Source organism: Ptychodera flava, chromosome 20, assembly GCF_041260155.1.
Source record: "Ptychodera flava strain L36383 chromosome 20, AS_Pfla_20210202, whole genome shotgun sequence".
NCBI classification, from domain to species: Eukaryota; Metazoa; Hemichordata; class Enteropneusta; family Ptychoderidae; genus Ptychodera; species Ptychodera flava.
Genome location: NC_091947.1, coordinates 34,594,710 through 34,617,105, shown reverse-complemented (window position 1 = coordinate 34,617,105; position 22,396 = coordinate 34,594,710). Strand labels below are relative to the sequence as shown.

Sequence of the window (22,396 nt, the reverse complement as noted above, 5' to 3'; positions counted from 1 at the left end):
ACTTGACAGAGGCTAACTCTGTCAAGTTGTTTGTTTTTAGCCCAGTGCAGTTATTTGTTTTTAACTTTGTTAAGTTGGTTGCTTTTAGCCTCTGTTGAGTTGTTTGGTTTTAGCCTGGCCAAGTTGTTTGTGTTTAGCCCAGTCACCTTAGTTGTTTTTAAGCCCAGCCAAGTTGTTTGTTTTTAGCCTCTGTCAAGTTGTTTGTTTCTTAGCCTTGTCAAGTTGTTTGTTTTTAGCCTTGGTCAAGCTGATTTAGCTCAGCTTTCTTTTTTTGTTTGTGTTTTTTTTGGGGGGGGAAGGAATGTTTGCAGGGGATTCTGTTTTGTTATTGAGTGGAGAGACTGTAATTATCAAATCCTTCAAAAGAAGGTATGTATATTTCATACTTTTCTTCTTTTGGCTAATTGACACTCTCAACTAGTGACACACCTCAAGATCGACTGCACACAGTCCTATTCACCCCAATAAAAACTGTTAATAGAAATAATGGGGATCATTGATGAAAATGATAGACAAATTGTACAATTGTCGATGAATGAATTTGATTGGTGATCTTTTGATAGGAAATTGACTCCAAAGTCAATCACACAATATAATAGTTTCATTGGGAGACATTGTAAAATCTGGGTGAATGTAATCACTATCATGAATACAATTAAATGATGAATACAATTAATGATGAATTTTGATAGTTTGAAATATGTTTCACACTTGTGAATTGATTTTTAGTTTGAAAACTGCAAACTCTGTCAGCTTGTGTTGAACTATGTTCTATTTATGTTGTACAAGGACAGTTACAACATGTATATCAAACTTCAACACAGGTACAAGTCGCCTTTTTTGGCCATAATTTTGCATATTTTCAACAATATGAAAAAATTAAAAAAAAACAGTTTCTCAAAATCATATTTTTCATCTCTACAACAAATATCAAATCAGTAAGTTCTAAAGGTTCTCAAGATATTTCAGTGAACGGACGCCTCACAAACGGACATACATACATACATACATACATACATACATACATACAGACTGAGGCCGGACAGATACCTATCCCAATAGCTTCTATAGACTTTAGTCTATAGTAGCTAAAACTTGCCACAAGTTACAGCTTATGTACCTTCAAATTTTTATTGACTCATAACGATATTAGCTGTTGTATGTCGGCTATGTGGTTAAAAAATGCAAGAGTCACGAAAATTTAGATTTGTAAACAAAAAAAAATTAAACGACACTGTGAACAACTCTTGTACTCCTAATGTATATTGACTGACTTAGACATACTAGGATTAATTGAAACCAATATATTTTTCAACTCCACACACTGGGAAAAGCGTAATGTGTCACCTTGTCTAGCACAGATGAAATTCAGTGACCCATGACCAGGGTATATTGGTAACAATTAGCAGCAAATACCACCATTATACCCTGGTTGCGCACTCCATAGACATGTTCAAACATGCATAAATACATATAATGAAGACACTCAACTAAAATATCAATCTCAGTTTTAGTGACACTGGTTCAGGTTGGGTACAATTTGACAGGCCAGAGTGAGTGTACGTATGATGTGTAATAACTTCTATGGGCCTTGACCTGTAATAATCTCAATGTTAGTAGAGTTTAGCCACAAACTTGTGACAAAGGGATATGGAACTACAATCTTATACCCTCTCAAACTACAATTTTTTTTCACATCTGCATTTTTATAAAACAGAAAACAAACAACACACTACCTGCTTCATATTCCCGAGGATATAAGGAAACATGGCCACAGCAAAGCTTTCAAGCTGAGAAGTTTGAAGAAGAAAATGGCAGAATAAGGATGGTGCAGTCCTTCAAAAATAGCCACAATCTTAGTGCAGATACAGTCGTCCATATGGCAAGTAAAAAGTATTGTGTTTCCTGATAGATGAGGCAAATGGAGAGACAAAGATAAACAATGTAAGCATATCAGTTTGTCAACAAAATTATGCAAAATATTTTCATTCATTCTTTGACCCATTCACTCAATCATTCAATATTGCTAATTTTTTTAATTTACAACTTCAATTTTAGAAAAAAAGGTAGAAAAAGATCATGCATGCATACATAAAGATTGCATTGCATTTTCTATCATATGAATTCATGGTCTGGACATCAAACCAAGAAATTGTGAAAGAAAAAAATTCAGATCAATGACCCTTTAAGAAGGCACCGCATGTTACCTGTACACATTGTTTAAAATGATACCTCATCAAAGATACGTGAGCTCATCAGAAATCATACATTTTCATTTAGCTTAATATCTGAAGTATACAATCAAATCTAAGGCTTTGACCTTTTGGTTTTTTTTTTTTAACAAAGGTTTTCTGAGGCAATACGTATCATAATGAGTCAAAAAAATAAATTTGAAAATATGAAATTTAACCACCCTGGAATGTAAAGTTTAGCACCACCTTATATTATAAAAAGCAAAATCAACTACAAGTACCTCATAAATTATTGCAGATGTCAAGGTGGAATTGCAATGAGGACTCTTGGTCAGTCTGCTTCAATACAGAAACATAGGGCCAAAGTCCCTGAAGCTACTATAGACATGGATACAAAATTAAGTATTTCCTGACTGTATGAAATTATCTCACTAAGGTCATCCTAGGGACATGTAAACCAAATATTAAAGCTGTCTGACCAGCGGTTTTGAAAAAACAAGCGACTCAACAGTTGACAGAGCTCTGCTGTGTTATGTAGAGAATAACCTTTTGTGACACATGTATTGATGAAGAAGGTGGATATCTTTGATAGCTCATTTCAGGATGGCCTGACCAAAAATGGAAAAAAATTCCGTAAAAATACAGATTTGCATATTTCATCGGACTATATTAGTCTATAATAGCAAATAAACGAGAGTTAATTACATTCTAATTAAAGTAAACAAGACTTGCTTAAATCAAGATTTACGTCATAAAAAAACAGCATATCTGTCAGGTTATAAAGAATCTTGAGCTGGTTATCTTTTAATATCAGTATTTTCATCCTATTAACCAAGCACATTTTAACTTTCAAATTAACATTGTAAGTAAGTTCTGTTGAATAAGTTGAGACTGTACTACTCAGAGAAAGCACACTGAAGAGACAAATGTTTGTAACTTAAGAAGTTCAAGGTCATCAAAAGCATTATAAGGAATCATGTTACACTTTCATTGGACTGTTTACACAGATTGCATAATTGCTATAAATAGCATGAGGAATCTTACAGCCCAGCTTTACCATAAAAACCCTATCACTTTGACCACTCTTTTAATTGACCACTCTATTTTGTTCCTAAAAAAGTAATCTTATTTTATCCTTACCAAGTCAACCATAAATGGAAATTAGAACTTTCTCTATCTCTATTTATTTGACCACCCTATCATGACAAACTATTATGAGCAATTTCTTTTAGATAACATAAATGGTGGTTCAGAATATATCAAAGTTGGGATTCAGGAAAGTTGCCTTTACATGTTTTAATCCTCCAAGATGGTAAGCATTTCACTATGAACTGTCAAAAAAAATTGAACTTTCTGATAATTCCACACTAAAATTATTTTGGCTTTGATGATTTCGTAATTAATTCAATTATTTAAAATCATACTATTATTTTTTTCTGGGTGAATTGATAGGGTTTATACAGTACAAGAATTACATACAATGTAAGTCAAATTTTGACCAAAAATGACAAAAAAATTCCTTAAAAATACACATTTGCATATTTCATCACAATTTGAACAAATCTAAGTTGGGTTATCCCTAGGGACCTGTATACCAAATAACAAAGCTGTCTGACCAGCGGTTATGAAGAAGAAGATTTTTTACCAAAAACACCTTTTTTGGCATTAATTTGCCTATTTTCAACAATATCAAAAAATTAAAAAAAACAGTTTCTCAAAATCATATTTTTCATCTACACAACAAATATCAAATCAGTAAGTACTGCGGATCTCAAGATATTTGAGTGGACGGACGCCTCACAAACGGACATACATACATACATACATACATACATACAGACTGACGACGGACGCCGGACGGATACCCATCCCAATAGCTTCTATAGACTATAGTCTATAGTAGCTAACTATATACGGTATATGGACAGGAGACACAAGCATTCAAGGCAGCCGGGGTACTCACCAACCCAGTCCGGGATAACAACCGTCACATAGTTAAACAAGCCACCTAGCGGCCGATATAGCTACGCTGTGTTTATGTAAAGAATAACTATTTTTGACACATGTTGATGAAGAAGGTGGAAATCTTTGATAGCTCAATGCAATGACAAGAATAAAGTGGCTAAAATAATCTGCAAAAATACACAATTTCATCATACTTTGAATATATCATATTGGATCATCCCTAAGAGCATATCAACCAAAGCTATCTGATGAGTAGTTTTTTGAGAATGAAATTTTCTGACCAAAAATGGCAACAATTGCCCCCAAAAATTCAAAAATTGCAGATTTCATCATTATTTCAATAAATATCATTTAGTTCATCCAAAGAAACCTGCAGTATATCAAATTTCAAAGCTATCAGATGAGTAGTTTTGAAAATACACATTTTTCGACAAAAAATGGCAAAAAATTGCCCCAAAAATACAAAATTACAGATTTCATCAGAAATTCAATATATTACTTAGCTCATCTGTAGAAACCTGTATACCAAATTTCAAAGCTATCAGACCAGTACTTTTTGGGAAACACACTTTTTGACCAAAAATGGCAAAAATTGACCCAAAATTACAAAATTGCAGATTTCATCATAATTTTAATAATATCATTAAGGTGATCTGTAGGAACCTGTATTGCAAAGCTATCAGATGAGTAGTTTTGGAAATACACATTTTTTGACCAAAAATGGAAAAAATTGCCCCAAAATTACAAAATTCCAGATTTCATCATAATTTCGATAAATATCAATTAGTTCATCTGTAGTAACCTGTATACCAAATTTCAAAGCTATCAGATGAGTAGTTTTGGAAATACACATTTTTTGACCAAAAATGGCAAAAATTGCCCCAAAAATACAATTATGCAAATTTCACCACAATTTGAACAAACTTGACTGAGGTTACCTCTAGGAACCTCTATACCAAGTTTCAAATTAATCTGACTTGAAGTTTCAGAGAAGAAGATTTCTTGACCAAAAACAGGAAAAATTGCCCCAAAAATACAATTATGCAAATTTCACCACAATTTGAATAAACTTGAGTGAGGTCACTCCTATGAACCTCCATACCAAATTTCAAAGAAATCTGACTTGCGGTTTCAGAGAAGAAGACCATTGTTGACGGACGGACGGACGGACGACGACGGACAATCAGCCTATCGGATAAGCTCCGCGTCTCTGACAGCAGAACTAAAAAAATCTCAGACTTTAATAACAATAACAAGTACTGCCATCACTACCTACCTTCATCGACTGTTTGGTGACAGAGTGATCACAAGTGACACAACACAAATGGTGTTCATCCCCAACAGGTCAATGACAGCCAGGTCCTTGGAAACAGTAGTTGAGGAGTCATCAGTGCTCTATTCAAGACAATGTGAATAAAGTGAGTGGCATATAATGTACATGAGAAAAGAATGACAAACAACATATTTTAATTACTTCATTTGATCCATATTCCACCAAGGGCTAATCCAAATTTACTGTGAACATGAGACAAATTAGGCTATATCCTATCAAGATCACAGGATGATTTTAATTTCTTTTAGAATTTTGTCTTGGAATGAATATTATCTATAGCCATATCTGGTAGAAATAGAAAACAATTATGTTGTTTTTACAGATGTTATGACAGAATATAAGTTTATTCTGTTAACCCTTTGAGTGCCAAAGTCAATTTTTGTGGCCTTTATAAAATATATCTTGCAATTGGTCAGTTTTTTTCAGATTTTCGCCAAAATTTTGAAAAATAACTGCAGCCACAGAAATTTCATGTCCATTTGGTCCAAAATTATCAAACAAATTACAGAAAATTTATATCAATTGGTAAAATGTTGCACTAAAATTTTGGTGGGCAAAAATTACGCGCTTAATACGGTTAATACTGTTCTTCATTCTCCATTTATACACATTAAGGCCAGTTTAAAACAATTCACTGGTTTTAGTTGCAGATATAATATGGTATTTTGAGAAGTTGATAAGTATTATAATTGGAATATTAAGAACTTACCTGTTAACGTTGTTGTTTTGTGGCACCTTTGCATGCCATAATATACATCAGTCAAACATTAATTGGAATAATGTCTTCATGATTTTTTATTGTATTAAAAGAGAAAAGGGAAAGGTGTAGAATAATACATTTATATATACTATCATTCACAAAGATACGGACTGGATTGATAAAGTGTCTCATCAATGTTAAACTGCACATGCTACCATCAGTAGATGTGGTCGAGATCCAAGAATATCAAGCAGATCTGATAATTATAGTGTGTTATCCATGATTGTGAGGGAGGTAAATGCAACCTTAAACTGGTAAATAAACAATATAAAATTGAAAGAAGTGAGGTCAGAAAAATAACAAGTGATTTTAAGTGCAACAGCAACCACAATACATTCTTTATAAACTGTTTTAGATTTACCCAAAATCGCCAATATGTTGCTACATAGCAAGAATGGCACAGACAGCAAACGATACCAACAAAGAGTAAGTCAGATTTGAGTAAACCTTCGTAGATACATCACATGTTGACACATCAAGCGATCCATCCAACCTGGCATCCATGCATGTACACTAGCTATTATAATTGTCTTTGGGATTAGAGAGAAATTCCATGTGTTATCTGAAGGTTTCATATTTTAACATAAGATTTATGTTTAAATAGAGAGTGATGATATAAATAGTATCTGTTAGCTAAGCATTAGAATATTCCATCAAATATGACAAATAAAATGATAAACAGTTATCATAACTAAGATATTTCACTTCAAATTCTTCCACATGTTGGATTTATTTACTCTATTCAAAATTTACTTTCAGATGACAAAAAATGAAACTTAAAATACCTACGGCTTTGATTTTTTAGATTTGAACTTGTTTTTTGAAAGTGTCAAAAGTTTCCCAATAATTTCAATGACGGCATGATTCAATTGGTTTATTCTGGTATGTATTTATCATGGAATGAATAAACATGATTTTTTTTGCATGTACACCCTTGTATACCACTATAATTTGTTCATATTATTTTGCTGATTACCTTGTAATTTGTAACAGAAAATAAATTGTTTGGTGCCTCTGTTTCATGGCCAAATAAATGAGCATGAAGCCTTTTTTCCGACCTTTGAGGAAAACAAATAATATACTAAATTCATTACACTGGTGCTTTATTTCCACTCCTACTTCTCCCTCTGAAAATATTCTAAGTAAATTCATTTTTCAAATAACTTACCTTTGTTTATATGTGCTTTTCATGATATGTAGATACTTGTCTTTCCAATGTAGAATTCAGAAACGCATCGTTCTGCAATGATAATAAAAAAAAACAGATATGAACTGAATATGCTCACGTGTTTTACAACAGGTTCATTAATAGTAGTACACTTCACAGAACAATAAGATATATGTTATCACTATATGTAGCAGGTTTTTTTCAACATCGCACAGTACTCTCAGAGTTTAATCACTAATTACAAAACTTTATTTAATATGCAAATGAGCTGTTAATTAACTTGACACTGCTCAATGCTTCATGGGACAATTAGATATCCATCAGATCAACATTTGTAGCACGTTTTATTTAATTTAATGCTGTAATTTTAGAGTAATGTCACTAATTACAAAGTTCATTAAATATGCAAATAAACCCTAAATTAACTTGACACTGTTCAATGATTCATAGCACAATTAAATATTTATCAAATCAATATCTGTAGCACGTTTCACAAAATTTGGTGCCGTAATTTCAGAGTTATATACCTAATTACAAAGTTTATTAAATATGCAAATGAACCCTTAATTAACTTTACATTACTAAATGCTTTACAACACAGTTAGATATCTGTCGGATCAGTATATGCAGCAGCTTTTATCAAATTTGATGCAGTTATTTTGGAGTTATATGACTAATTATAAAACTTTATGAAATATGCAAATGAACTAATTATTAACTTGACACTGCTCAATGCTTCCCAGTACAATCGGATATTTATCAGATCAACATCTGTTGCAAGTTTCATCAAATTTAACGCTGTAATTTTGGAGTAATATACCTAATTACAAAGTTCATTAAATATGCAAATGAACCCTTAATTAATTTCACACTACTAAATTCTTTACACTACAGTTAGATATCAGTCGGATCAGTATATGCAGCAGATTTCACCACATTTGGTGCAGTTATATCAAAGTTATACGACTAATTACAAAACTTCATAAAATATGCAAATGAGCTATTTATTAACTTGACACTGCTCAATGCTTCTAAGTATAATTAGATATATATCAGATCAATATTTGTTGCAAGTATCATCAAGTTGGTGCAGGAATTTTAGAGATATCTCACTAATAACAAAAGTTCATTAAATATGCAAATGAGAAGATAATTGACATGACACTCACAGTATCATCATAATGTTCTGAGATTGTCATCTGTGAAAAATTTCATGAAATTTTGTGCAGTATTTCTTGATATATGTCTACACTGTCATTACCGTCTCCATAGGGAAACCATTGTACGGAAAAAAACGATATTGCATAACTTCATTAATATGCAAGCCACACAAACCAAAATCTGATCAGTTCTTGCAAGTAGCATATGGTACCTGTGTACCAAATCTGATATGAATCCGTTAAGGCGTTTTTGAGTTATCGTGTAAATTTAACAGACAGACAGACACACACACACACACACACGGACAGACAGACAGACATAGCCCACGTGTTTACACACGTGAGCTAAAAATACAAGTTCATGTACCTACAATGACTAGAAACATTTTGATCAAAGGGAACAGAGTAATCTCTATGCAATCCGGTTGTTGATGCTTTTCCTAGGAGTGAATTAGAGTTCATACTCTCAGTTACAGATCATTACAATGACCAAAACTGGAGCGCTGAGAGCAAAATAAAATGTAGTTGACATTATTGATGACTTAAATGAGCCTGAATATCAAAATGAATGACAAAGATTACGCAAACCGGCATCAAACAGACAAACCATTGCTTACTCCATATAAATCCTTTTAGGCCTAAAACCCTATATATAAGAGGAGCTCTAGTAAGTTACCAGAAAGTAAGGCTGTAACCCTTTTGCTCTTGCCCCATCAAAATACTGATCTACAATATTTGGTCTCTGTACTGTCTACAATTGCATAATGAAAGCTTCCACTGCTGTATCTGCATGTACCCAAACTGCCACTCATTTAAACAAGTGTTGGAGTATCATATACAAATGGGGAAACTTCCAAACATAAACTTTATATAAATACCAAGGAGCTCGTAGCATCAGATATATACATCTTTTTTAAAGCATTTCTAACCAAATTTAAAAGCATCAAACCAAGGATTTGAATAGAGGCGATAACTTGACTTACACAGACAAACAATTCTATAAATATACAACATGAAAATGGAACGAAACAAAAACCTTTCAAAACAAATTCCAAGCATTTTTTTCCACACAAAATTATCAAATTTACATCCACAGATATAAGAGAGGGTGATTAACAACCTGACCTTGATGGATTAAGCAACAAAAATCATATTTTTTTTCTTATTCTTCTATCGACATCTGGAAATTATACAGTTATAAGCTCCACAAATTTGGTCTACAGAAAGAATGGCGGATGGATGGTTCTGTGCACACCTATCTCGGTAGTGTTATATGTTGTGTTGGGTGTGATAATGAGGATATTGTAAGAAAGATATATGCATTTTGTTAGCTATGGAAACGCAGCTATCTGTTGGAGGGGTAGTGTGCGTCGCTCTGCGGGTCATCAAAAGGTCAACCCCACCACGGATAGCAGGGGGCCAACTGGGAGCGAAATTGGGTCTATTACTATGATGCAACTCGTGTCGTGACTTTGAACGGCATAATAAACCAAAGTGAGTGTAAATCAATAAAATGACCTATACCTGCCTGAATTCTGATTATAGCTCATTCCCTAACTCCTTTTGTGAACAAAATCTCTGGTTCGTTTACGTAATTTGGCTGATTTTCCAGGGAGTACTCAAGATTTGCTGCCACGCTATTCATGTTCGCCCCCGTATGTATCTGTTGCGTTTTTACCGTACATGTAGGCATTTGTAATCTGTGTACTGTAATTCCCTGGACTGCCTTGCTTTTAGTTGTATTCTGTTGTTGTATCAGCCCTCACTATAGTTACGTGCTTGCATATATAAAATCTGAAGCACTCTTTCACTCTGCACCAATCTTCGTCACACACTTTCTTAAGACTTCCACTGCTCTCGTCTCTGGAACTTCGCTTTTGCTTGCAAATGCTTTCTAGTTTTATATTACATTCTGTAATTTGCGTACCCATTGAATTATGCAAATGTGGAGCTACGGCCGTAATTGACAGCTCAACATTGTCAATTTTCTTGAAGAACAGATAATAAGCTTTCAAATGACGTATGATGTGGCTTTATGATGTGGCTGTATGTATTAAAATTTTTAAAATATTGTTATTCAAAAGGGGAAAAAATATTTTTTCAATATAAATATGAAAATATTTCAGTGAAATCCTACATGCAAATACCTTTCATTTGATACCGGTATATCACTCGATAGTTTAAAAGTATGTTTACAGTAGTTAACAGTAAATTTCTGATTTATATCGCACTTATGCAAATCGCGTACCCGTGCAAAATTATGCAGATTAGGGGCTATGGACCTATGTGGCAGTTCAACATTGTCCATTTACATAAAGTAGAGATAATAAGCTTTTAAATGATGTATGATATGGCTGTATGATGTGGCTGCATGTGTTAAAATTTTTAAAATGTTGTTATTCGAAAGGGAAAAATAATTTTTTCACAATAAATGTGGAAATATTTCACTGAAATCAATTTAAATATCTCTTTTGATATCCATGTTGTATTCTTCATGCAAATACCTTTCTTTAGATATATCATATGATAATTCAAAAGTATGTATATAGTACCGGGTAGTTAAAAATGAAATTTCTAATTTTGTATTGCATTTATGCAAATTGGATACCCATGTGAATTATGCAAATTATGGGGTTATGGCCCTAATTGGCAGCTCCACATTGTCAATTTTCTTGAAGTAGAGATAATAAGCTTTCAAATGACGTATGACGTGGCCGTATGTAAGGTGGGTACATTAAGTGTGAAAAATAGGTGAGTCTGCCACTCGCCTATATGAACAGCAAGAGGGCGTATTTGGTCACATATTTACATAGTGACCCCATTGACCCTGCCAAAACCTGAAACATGGTCCTTGAGGGACTGTGCCTGAAACATACGACCCAACGTTCATAAATTGACAACAGATTAAAGGGAATTTTTTAAAACATCTAAGTTAATATACATTTATAACTTTAAAAATGACCAGAAAATGTGAAATTGTACAAAAAATCTTGGCAAGCAAACACTAATGACAAACAGACACGTTATTTGGTCTGCAACAACACTTATTATCCCTAAGCCAATGGAAATTCATCGAGAGTTGAGAAAAACGTCAGGTGTTTTGTGCGTATAAATATCGCAAGGTTTATCAAAGCTTTGAAACAAAGCTTCAGTGAAGCTTAGTGATAGGTAAGTTTACGTACTTAAAGATTTGACCGTAACCTTTACCTAAGCTTTGCTCAATAACCTTGGCACATGATTTGAAAATAAGCTTGGAGTAACATTACAGATAATTAGCTTGGCCAAACCTACAGACGAGGACATTGCACAAGCTTAGAGTACGGCCAAGTTTGGCAAAGGTACTGCATAATCATGTGTGTACTACCACTACTCAGACAACCATACACATAAATTGAAAGAAATACAGAGCATCTTTAATTTTGCAGAGAAGAAATTTAAGCAGTTATCAGGGTTGTAGATTACATTATTAGCTTATTATTATTAGGTTGTAGATTTTGATTACAGGTGGCAAAAATAAAAGTACAGGTGGTTACAAGTAGTGTATGTGCATGCGAAATGTCCAGATTTTTAACTAAAACTGAATTTCCACAGCCGGTAAATTTTAGCTGACACAGACCGGTTGTTTTGGCCTGCTGCTTGCTTTTTTCTATAGATCCCTGGGTATTTTTCACTCAATGGCTGTCCTTCCATGGCTAAGTGGATGTCCCTGGGTATTTTTCACTCAATGGCTGTCCTTCCATGGCTCAGTTGATGTCACTGTGAAGAATTTAGATGCACTGATCACATGCTTGTCAGATATGAGCAAGGTGGTAGAAACATAACAGCACCAGGCCTTCTGAAAGCCGTTTGTAATTACACATTCTTAGCTGTAATACACACTTTCTTGCAACCGCTCTGTATTTTCTCAATATTATATACATGTGTCTGACCTTTCGGAAGTCTGATTTAGACTAAAACTATCACTGCTTTGATGTCTCTGAAAACAAATCCAGTTATCAGAAGATTGTTGCCCTTAAATGTGTCAGAGAATATAGCTGATAACATCACCTATGGTCAACATAATATTAGATTTATACTACACATGCAATTGTGCAACACCTTTGGCAAAGCTGTAATGTTCAAAGCTCAGACAAAGCTCCATGCCCAAGCTTCGAAAACCAATGTGCGTACCAAGATAATTTGATGATTTTTGATTTAACCTTCAACCAAGGTTTGCCTATCTGTTGAAGCTTTGATGAACCAAACTTCGGGAAAGCTTTACTGACCAGCTTTGTAGTCTGGTTCCCTGAACCATTTTCCCCGGTAGAGGGTGTGGGAAAAATAGGGTCAGGTACCAGGTAGCCATCTTGAACAGATTTTTGTCAGTTCCCACTGACACTGTCCGGGGGAGCTTATAGGTTTGGTCATGTCCGTGCGTGCGTCCGTGCGTGCATGCGTCTGTGCATGCGTGCGCCCATCTGTTCACGCCGATATCTCAGACATGCCCTCATCAATTTCTTTCAAACTTTGCACAAGGATAGCACCCTTTCCCATACAGATGCACGTCAATTTGTTTCACAATGCAATCAAATTTGGCCGTGTTAGAGGACTTTTTAGCTTACACCTCTGTAGACTCCCATGTATAAGTCAGCTCTCCATTGAATCCCATGTATAAGGCCAAGTAAAATAAAAATTTAGTTTCTCATTGTATTCATATTGCAAAAAGGATGCAGTGACACAGTTTTTAGTCCCCACAGATGAAGTCCAGGGGGCTTATACCGGTAAATTAAGTGTTATCCCTCCGTTCACGCAGATATCTCACTGACAGATATTTTGACAAAATGTCATGTGACCTCGGTGACCTTTGACCTAAAATGTACATATTTGTCCATAACTCAGTAACCACTAGTGCTACACCCTTCATATATGGTATGAAGGGACACTTTATTATGACATATATTGTACTGCATTAATTATGCACATATCTAATTTTGAGCGAGCCAATAGAGTTAGAGGTCTGATTTTTGGTATATAGGGATAACTTAGCAATTCAATTTTTTTGACAAAATGTCACATGACCTCGGTGACCTTTGACCTCAAATATACATATTTGTCCATAACTCAGTAACCACAAGTGTTGTTTCATGTTTTTTCTGCGTTCTAGTTGATTGAAGAATAAAAAAAATGTGAGAGTAAAAAAAAATACCGTCAAGGACAGTGTGCTTACATTCGGTTTGAATTAGTAAAATCAAGAAATATTTAAACCAGAAAATCAAGAATGACAAAAGCATAAAAGGTCTGCAACTTAGGCACTGGAGGTCGTCTTGAGGAACATGCATATCAACTTCTATAGCAATGGGACAAGCAGATACTACATACATAAGCAAATGTCAACAAAAAAATAAGCCAGAGAAGGCTTGATAAAAAGAAGAGGTGGGAGAGTGGGGAAAAATTAAATGGGAAAAACATGTACAAGGGATCGGGTAAAAAGTAATGCTACCTCATCAATCTCCTAGCCCCTACCCCCTCCTGAATATCAAATGTTCCACCCCTTGGTAGACCATGTTTACATAAGACCAGCTGGCAGGAAATATATTTACAACCTTGGGAATGTTTTAATTACTGCAATGAGAGCTGTCATTCGAATGTAAACGGCACTTAAATTAGTTACAGATAGTGAAATGCCTTCCACTGTGGGGGTGATTACGACATCTGGAATTATCCTGCATCCAAATTTCTCATCAGTTCTTGTGTGTCTTACATGCAAAAGTTGCAAAAATTGGTTCGCAATTAAAAAAATTTACCTCTGCTTTGTCTGGATCAAATTTTCCTACAAATTGATACTAAATATGACAAAATTATGTTCACAGCCTTTGAAACTGTCTCACAACATATCCTGGGTTGGTGTAGGTCATTTAAGGTCACAAACTGAGAAAATTACCTAAAATATAAAAATTTGGGGGTTTCCCACCACTTTGAGCAGAAAATCTATCTAATAACATCCCTCAGGACTTTTGTAGCAAACTACAAAGCTATCAGACAAGTAATTTTGAGAACAAGTTTTCTTGACCAAAAATGACAAAATTGTCTTAAAAATACAAATTTGTATATTTCAGGACAATTTCCACATATCTAACTATTGTCATCCCTAGACATCTGTACACCAAATATAAAAGCTGTCTGTCCAGGGGCTTTAAAAGTAAATATTTTTTAATATTTTTTGATCAAAAATGACAAAAATTGCTCCAAAACAGTAATATTTCCAATTTTGTCATAATTTCAACAATAAGAAGGGTAACACCCTTGCAAACACCCAATCCAAATTTGAGAGCAATTGGGCTAGCGGTTTCAGAGAAGAAGCAATTTTACTTAAAATGAGAAAATTAACCAAAAAATTCAGCAAAAATACAAAATTCGAGATATCTTCATGATATTCATAAAACTGATTTTGATCAACCTTCGGAGCCTGTATACCAAATATCAAAGCTATCAGATTAGTAGTTTTTGAATAAAAACATTTTTGACCAAAAAATTCAGAAAATAGCTCCAAAATTAACAAATATGAAAATTTCAATTCAATTTGTATAAACTTGACTGAGGTCATCCTGAGAAACATGTATACCAACTTTCAAAGCAATCAGATGAGTGGTTTCAGAGAAAAACATTTTTTGACTAAAAACTGAAAAAATTACCCCAAAAATAGAAACATGCAAATTTCATCCCAAAGTTTAAAGACCTAATTTAGATTACCTAAAGAAACCTGCACACCAAGTTTCAACCCTATCTGACCAACGGTTACAGAGTTTTAGCAATTTGCATGGTTTTTCCTTTCTTCCCCTCATTTGCATATTTTTGACACTGACAAGTGTTTTTTGTCAGCTCTGAATGGCAGGGCTGTGTGTTACCGGCGTTATACGGCCTCGGCCGTATAACCCCGGTAACACAGCCCTGCAATGCAGAGCTACCTTTTTGTGTTTCATTTGACGATAGCTAAAAGACACATCCCCTGAATTACCATGTTTCCCATTTTCTGACTAACTTTTCGCACGTGTTCTTCAGGAAGATACAACAAAAGGCGCCCTTCTCAATCCCTGGTTCGCGCATTAGCGAATGTGTCAACAGCCCATTGACAGTTTGTCATTCTTTTGTTTTCCATTGAATACTTTGTCAAGGAAATAATATAAATATGAGATAAATCTGATAATTGAGTGGGGGCTTTTTTAAACACCATTAACACCTTTCTTGATACTCCAGACTATTGTCCTGGTTGTATTATGCAAATTTGACTTTTAAGTTCTAAGTTCAAGTCGAGAATTTTCTTTACAATCAGCTTTTTGTACAATATATTTCTGTCTCACAGAAGTCGTGGATACAAAGAGTAGAAAATCAGTGTGAAAATTAGTAGATATTCGGACTCTGGTGTTGCACATGCAAGCTGTTGCTCCAAGTGGACTTGCCTGTAAATATCTGGCAAAATCTGGCACAGAAACTGCAGTTATGAACATTCAGCTAACTCAATTAAGACATTTAGCTAACTCTTAAGACAATAACTACCTGGTTTTTGTGAAGTTTAACATGATGGTTTCCTGCATTAACTGATGTATGTCTCGCTTTCAAAATCAGTGATTTGATTGCAAGTGATGATGCTGTATACATCTTCAGACTTAATTCAAAATCGGAGGCCTTAAATTGTTGTGTATTTCCAGATATGCCATTTTCAAAAGCATAGTTTGTTTTTCGAATTTTTTGTCTCTGTCAAAGTAAAACAACTATATTTGACATGATGTACAGGATAGTGTCTGGCAACAGCAAACACTTTGTTGTGGTCAAACCGATACAAATCCTGGTTAACAGTACTCATGTATTTGAAAACTCCTTTGAAACATTTATGAACATGAGGTGTAACATTTCTGTTTTGCAGAATACAGTTCACACAGTCTACAATGGACTTGTGGAGAATGGCCAGACATGGGATACAAGTAAACCGTAAGTATTAAATTTGTAGCAAACCTATTTCCAACTCTTTTTACATAATTATTGGAGGCCATTTGCACTTAACCCCTAGGAATATTTTTTTTTTGCTTTCAAGAAGTGTCCTTGTACAATGTAAGTGTGATGCAACTAGGGCTGACTGATAGGTTCCCTTCACAAATGCTCAAAACTAAAGAAAAACTCAGTGTGCAGTTTTATATGATATCTAAGTTTACAATAATCTCTGATCAAAAAATAAAAATAAAATATTTCAGTGTACAGTTTTCAACACTTAACTTAAATCACATGCTTCTTCTAGCTTTGGTCATGCAATCAACATCGAAATAAGTAATGAGATAAAGAAGGCATTGAATAACCAAGTGAGTGCAGATGAAGCAGTTATCCAAGGTGCATGTGTATTTTCTTCTTTATACCTAGTATTAGTCCAGTAAAACTGAAAATTTACTACACTTCTGGAAATGGATTAGTCTCTCAGTTTTGGTCATTTTAGTTTCAGTTGCCTGATATCCTATTAGTTGTCAGGAAGGGATACAGTTCTACCAAAATGTTCATGCTCTTTTTAAGCTGGTAACAACAACATTGATTCTGCAACACACACTTACTTGAAAAGAGATTTTGGTGATTTCACAAATTAGAAAATGTGTTTTTTCCACTTGTTTAATGAAATGTCAAAGCAAGTGAATTGTGTCCTTTGAGTGCCCAAGGTAAGCTGGTAAATTTTGAATTGCTGACAGAAAATACATCTCACACATGAAAAGGTTGTGTTCACTGTGTAAGTATTGGGCTTGCCAACAGAAATACTGAGTAGAAGGTCTAGGTACTGTACAGTATAAGATTAACTGTTTGATGAAATAATACTTTTATTTTATTTTGACAGTTGCCATGAAAACCTACTTTTTGACAAAAAGAAAAGAAAAGAAACAGTTGGCAAATGGGAAGATGGATGCATTTCGTAAGAAGCAAGCCAGAAGACAAAGAAAGCAGCAGGTAACGTATAAGTAATGTTGTTTGGCCATTGGTTTTAGTTTATTTTGAAATAGTATTGATCTTGTTCAGTTCACTGAAATTGCTCACTTTCTGACCCAGACGAACTCCATCCAATACACTCGGATAATGCACGATTGACTTCTATCATATGAAGTGAGAAAAATCAAACTTTTAGTATGAAAATAATTGGTTAACTTTAAAGCTTATTTATGTGAGAGTTTAGTACTGTTTTGTGTTTTAAATTGAATTGTTGTATTCTTGATACAGACTGTATGGCCATGTAGAGGTCATAGAAGTGTAGATAACATGGTGTTAATAAATGTCTAGCAAACTAACCTTCATTGAAAACAGGCAGCCAAAAATGTTAGTGTAGTTGTAAATGTTGCCTCAAACTCTACCTCTGTCATGAAACAGTAATTAATGTTAGCTAAAAATGTATGACTTGCTGTATCTAGGTGTTGATGCAAGAAGGTAATAGCAACATTTATTCAGAGAAAATAATGTGATCATTGTTTATTGCAGCGATTAGGAAATAGAGTACCATGGCTGGTTTTCAGTCGATTTTTCTCTTACTATAGTTTTTTTTTTCCCCCAGAAATTGTTGGGGCGCAAGAAAGCCATGGAAAAGAGTTAATCGATAGGACAAGCTGAGAGAAGTCTTATGAAAATGGTCATGACATCTGCATATATTTCAAGTGAGGACACAGATTCGTGCATATCCATGGAGTCATCATCTGATGATGATTTGTGCATCAACGATCAACGGAAGTCAAAACCTTTAAGGCGGCGGCCTCTCATTTGGCGCTCAAACAGAGTTAATGATATTTTTGATTTATTAGATAGGCGACATGAAAAGAAATTAAAAAAAATGGGAGGAGGCTTTATTCATAAACGAAGTGAAGGAGCACCATCACAACGCACTGCCCCAGAAGGTGCGCCATCTTGGGCAATCATTAATGAAACATAAATTTGATAATTAATTTAATTTATTATTCTTATTGGTATTTTGAAATGAAAAGCAATTTTTCTATTTACAGTGTATTTGTATTTCTTAAATCAATTTTTGGGTCTCTTTTCGACTTTTTGTAATAAATGACTTGTTAATTTTAATACTTCTTTGCTGCAATTTCTGTATGTTTTGACTGATCATTGTGAAGGTCAGTTATGAAAGTTGTATGTATGCCCCTCGCAAGAGTTTGTACTCACAGCCTTACTTGTGGAGAGGTGACACAAGAGGTCACATTTTGCCATCATTTGTCAATGTCACATTTTGACCATTGTAGTAGCCCTTTTGCCAACCTTTGCCACCCTGGCATTTTTTGGTGAAATTCCTGTATTTGTTGAGAGGTGACAAATCACAACTTTTGACATCATTTGTCAAGGTCACATTTTGACCGTTGTAGTAGCCCTTTTGCCAACCTTTGCCACCCCTGGCATTTTTGGTGAAATTCCTGTATTTGTTGAGAGGTGACAAATAACAACATTTGATATCATTTGTCAAGGTCACATTTTGACTGCTGTAGTAGCCCTTTTGCCCACCTTTGCCACCCCTGGAATTTTTGGTGAAATTCCTGTATTTGTTGAGAGGTGACAAATCACAACTTTTGACATCATTTGTCAAGGTCAAATTTTGACCGTTGTAGGAGTCCCTGTGCAAACCTTTGCTACCGCACAGCACAGTGGATAAAAGTCACTTATCCTTTGGATCAACAATATGTACACATATACCAACGATTTTCCCTGTGTTTGAACCATAGGTATAGGACTAAGTTTACCCATCTTCATACCCCTGTTTAAATCTTGAATCACAGTAAACTTTACTGAGATGGCATAGCATGGAAAGACATGCCTGTATGTCCATAAGTAAAAGTAGCAAAATTGTAAGAATCATTTTCATATTTTTCTGTATTTTACCATCCTAATCAAAAGTGGTACTTAGTCTAGTTGCACCCCACCTGTCAAAGGTGTGTGAAAATGTGTAACTGTGAACAAAGCTGTAGGAAGTATTATGAGGTCAAATGTTGTACTTCGCAATGTTTTGTTAGGTACTTTACCTACCCTGTCAAATCCCCTTTTTGGTACTGTGAAGTTCATTTGAACAAATTAACATCTACACCCCTAGGTGCACCTGTACACCAAATACTAAGACAGTAGGTGCTGCGGTTTAGGTGTTTTGATGTGGACGGACATACATACATACATACATACATACATACATACATACATACATACATACATACATACATGCAAATCGGATGCAAATGAACTGATTCAGCTTATACGATTACCTCACATTGGTATACCAAATGTGAGCTAAAAAACCAAAGTCACCGCATCATTTTTGAAATGTCTAGGATGAGAAACAAACTTTTATTTTTCTTGGCCTTACAGTTTTCCTCCATCAATGAAGTCTTTTTTCAAAGAAACTAATTAATTTGGAAAACAGCCATTAAGCTGTGCATGGTTAGTCATACCAATTTCACAATTTTCTCTCACTAAATCGTGATTATTTTCCCACCCAACACATTTTCTGTTCTGTTTGGCTTTTAAAGACCATTTGAAAAGTCAAAAATAGTGTCAATGACACTGTGCTCCCATTTTACAAGATACTAAGTACTAACACAATACACACATGACATTGCATTCTTACAGGTTGATTACTGAGAAAATTCCATTGCAGGTCCAAATTAATCTTATACCCCAGCAATATGAAATGCTCCATCTCATAATGACTTTCACCCATCTGACAGAAAACAACCCTAGGATCGAGACTATCGTGTTTAAAAGCAATCCAACAAATACTTTGGGAGAAAACGATTTTTTGACAAAAAATGGAAAAAAATATCCCAAAAATACAAATATGAAAATTTCACAACAATTTGAACAAATCTGACAAAGGCCAACCCCAGGATCATACATACAGGTTTTCAATGCAATGGGAGGAGCGCTTTCAGAAAGATTTTTTTGACCAAAAATAGGAAAATCGCCGTAAAAATACAGCTTTCCAAGTTTCACCGAAATTTGAAGAAATGTAACTAAAGTCACTATAAAGAGCCTACATACCAAGTTTCAACCAAATCTGGCCAGTGGTTACAGAGTTTTAGCAATTTGCAGGATTTTTCCTTTTTTCCCCCTCATTTGCATATTTTTGACTTTGACATGTTCACTTCAACAAATTCACATCTCCACCCCTGGGTGCACCTGTCCACCAAATACTAAGATGGTAGATGCTGCGGTTTAGGAGTTTTTAATGTGGACGGACATACATCCGCACATACTAACTAACATACATACATACATACATACATACATGCATACATACATACATACATACAGACAGACAGACAGACGGACAGACAGATAGACATGCATACATACATACATTTATTTTTACAACTTTTAACCTCCAACAGCCGACCAACCTATCAATATCAGTTTGTTCAACTTGATACTACTGCTTATAATAATATAAACAAGAGTTAATTACATTCTAATTAAAGTAAACATGCCTTGCTTATCAAGATTAAGTCATAAAAAAAAGACAGCATATCTGTTGGGTTATAAAGAATCTTCAGCTGATTATCTCTATCACTATTTTCATCCAATTAACCAAGCACATTTTAACTCTCAAATTAACATTGCAAGTAAGTTCTGTTGAATAAGTTGAGCCTGTAGGTACTCTGAGAAAGCACATGGAAGAGACAAATGTTTGCAACTATAAGAAGTTCAAGGTCATCAAAAGCATTATAAGGAATCATGTAACACTTTCATTGCACTGTTTACACAGATTGCATAATTGCTATAAATAGAACATGAGGAATCTTATAGCCCAGCTTTACCATAAAAACCCTATCACTTTGACCACTCTTTTAATTGACCACTCTATTTTTTTCCTCAAAAAGTAATTTTATTTTATCCTTACTAAGTCGACCATAAATGGAAATTGGAACTTTCTCTATCTCTATTTATTTGACAAACCTATCATGACAAACTATTATGAGTAATTTCTTTTAGATAACATACAGAGAACAATACATGATGGTACAGAATATGTCAAAGTTGGGATTCAGGAAAGTTGTCTTTACATGTTTTAATCATCCAAGATGGTAAGCATTTGACTACGAACTGTCAAAAAGTTGAACTTTCTAATAATTCTACACTAAAATTATTTTGGCTTTGTTGATTTCCTAATTAATTCAATTATTTAAAATCATATTAATTATTTTTTCTGGGTGAATTGATAGGGTTTATACAGTACAAGAGTTACAAACAATGTAGGTCAAATTCAGTTAAAACATCAATTACCATATGCATTGCATCATTCCTATAAATAACACCTCAGCCTGGAACAGCACAATCATAATCTGCTCATTCACACAGGCAGTACTTGACTTTGAATGAACGACCTACTACATTTCACCTGTGTATCAAATTTGAAAGCATGGCAAAAAGTACCACAAATTTGCAAATTTCGCCTTGAGTTCACCGAGTCATCTTCAGGTCACTCCTAGGAACCTGCACACCCAATTAGAAAGTAATGGCACACACAGTTTCAAAGAAGATTTTTTTAACCAAAAATGGCAAAAATTGCCCAAAAATACAAATATGCAAATTTTGCCATAATTTTGATGAATTCGATTTTGAGTTATCACAAGGCACTTGCACGCCAAATTTTAAAGCGATCCAACCAGTGGTTTAAGAGAAAAAGATTTTTTACTAAAATGGCAAAAAAAGATTCATTAAAAATAGAAAGCATCAAATATTGACATCAAATCTATATGTTTGAATGAGTTGGGCCTAAGGTACCTAAAAACCAAATATAACAATGATCAAATGAGTAGCTCCTGAGTTATTGATTTT

The 22,396-nt window shown here is 34.4% G+C and overlaps 1 long non-coding RNA gene across 1 annotated transcript; it reads left to right on the top strand.

Moving 5' to 3' along the window:
- Positions 1 to 5,364: 5,364 nt before the first annotated feature.
- Positions 5,365 to 17,530, top strand: LOC139119662 (uncharacterized). The gene is made up of 4 exons (XR_011548970.1): positions 5,365 to 5,575; positions 16,479 to 16,543; positions 16,848 to 16,936; positions 17,427 to 17,530. It is a non-coding gene; the product is annotated as an uncharacterized lncRNA (long non-coding RNA).
- Positions 17,531 to 22,396: the final 4,866 nt, after the last annotated feature.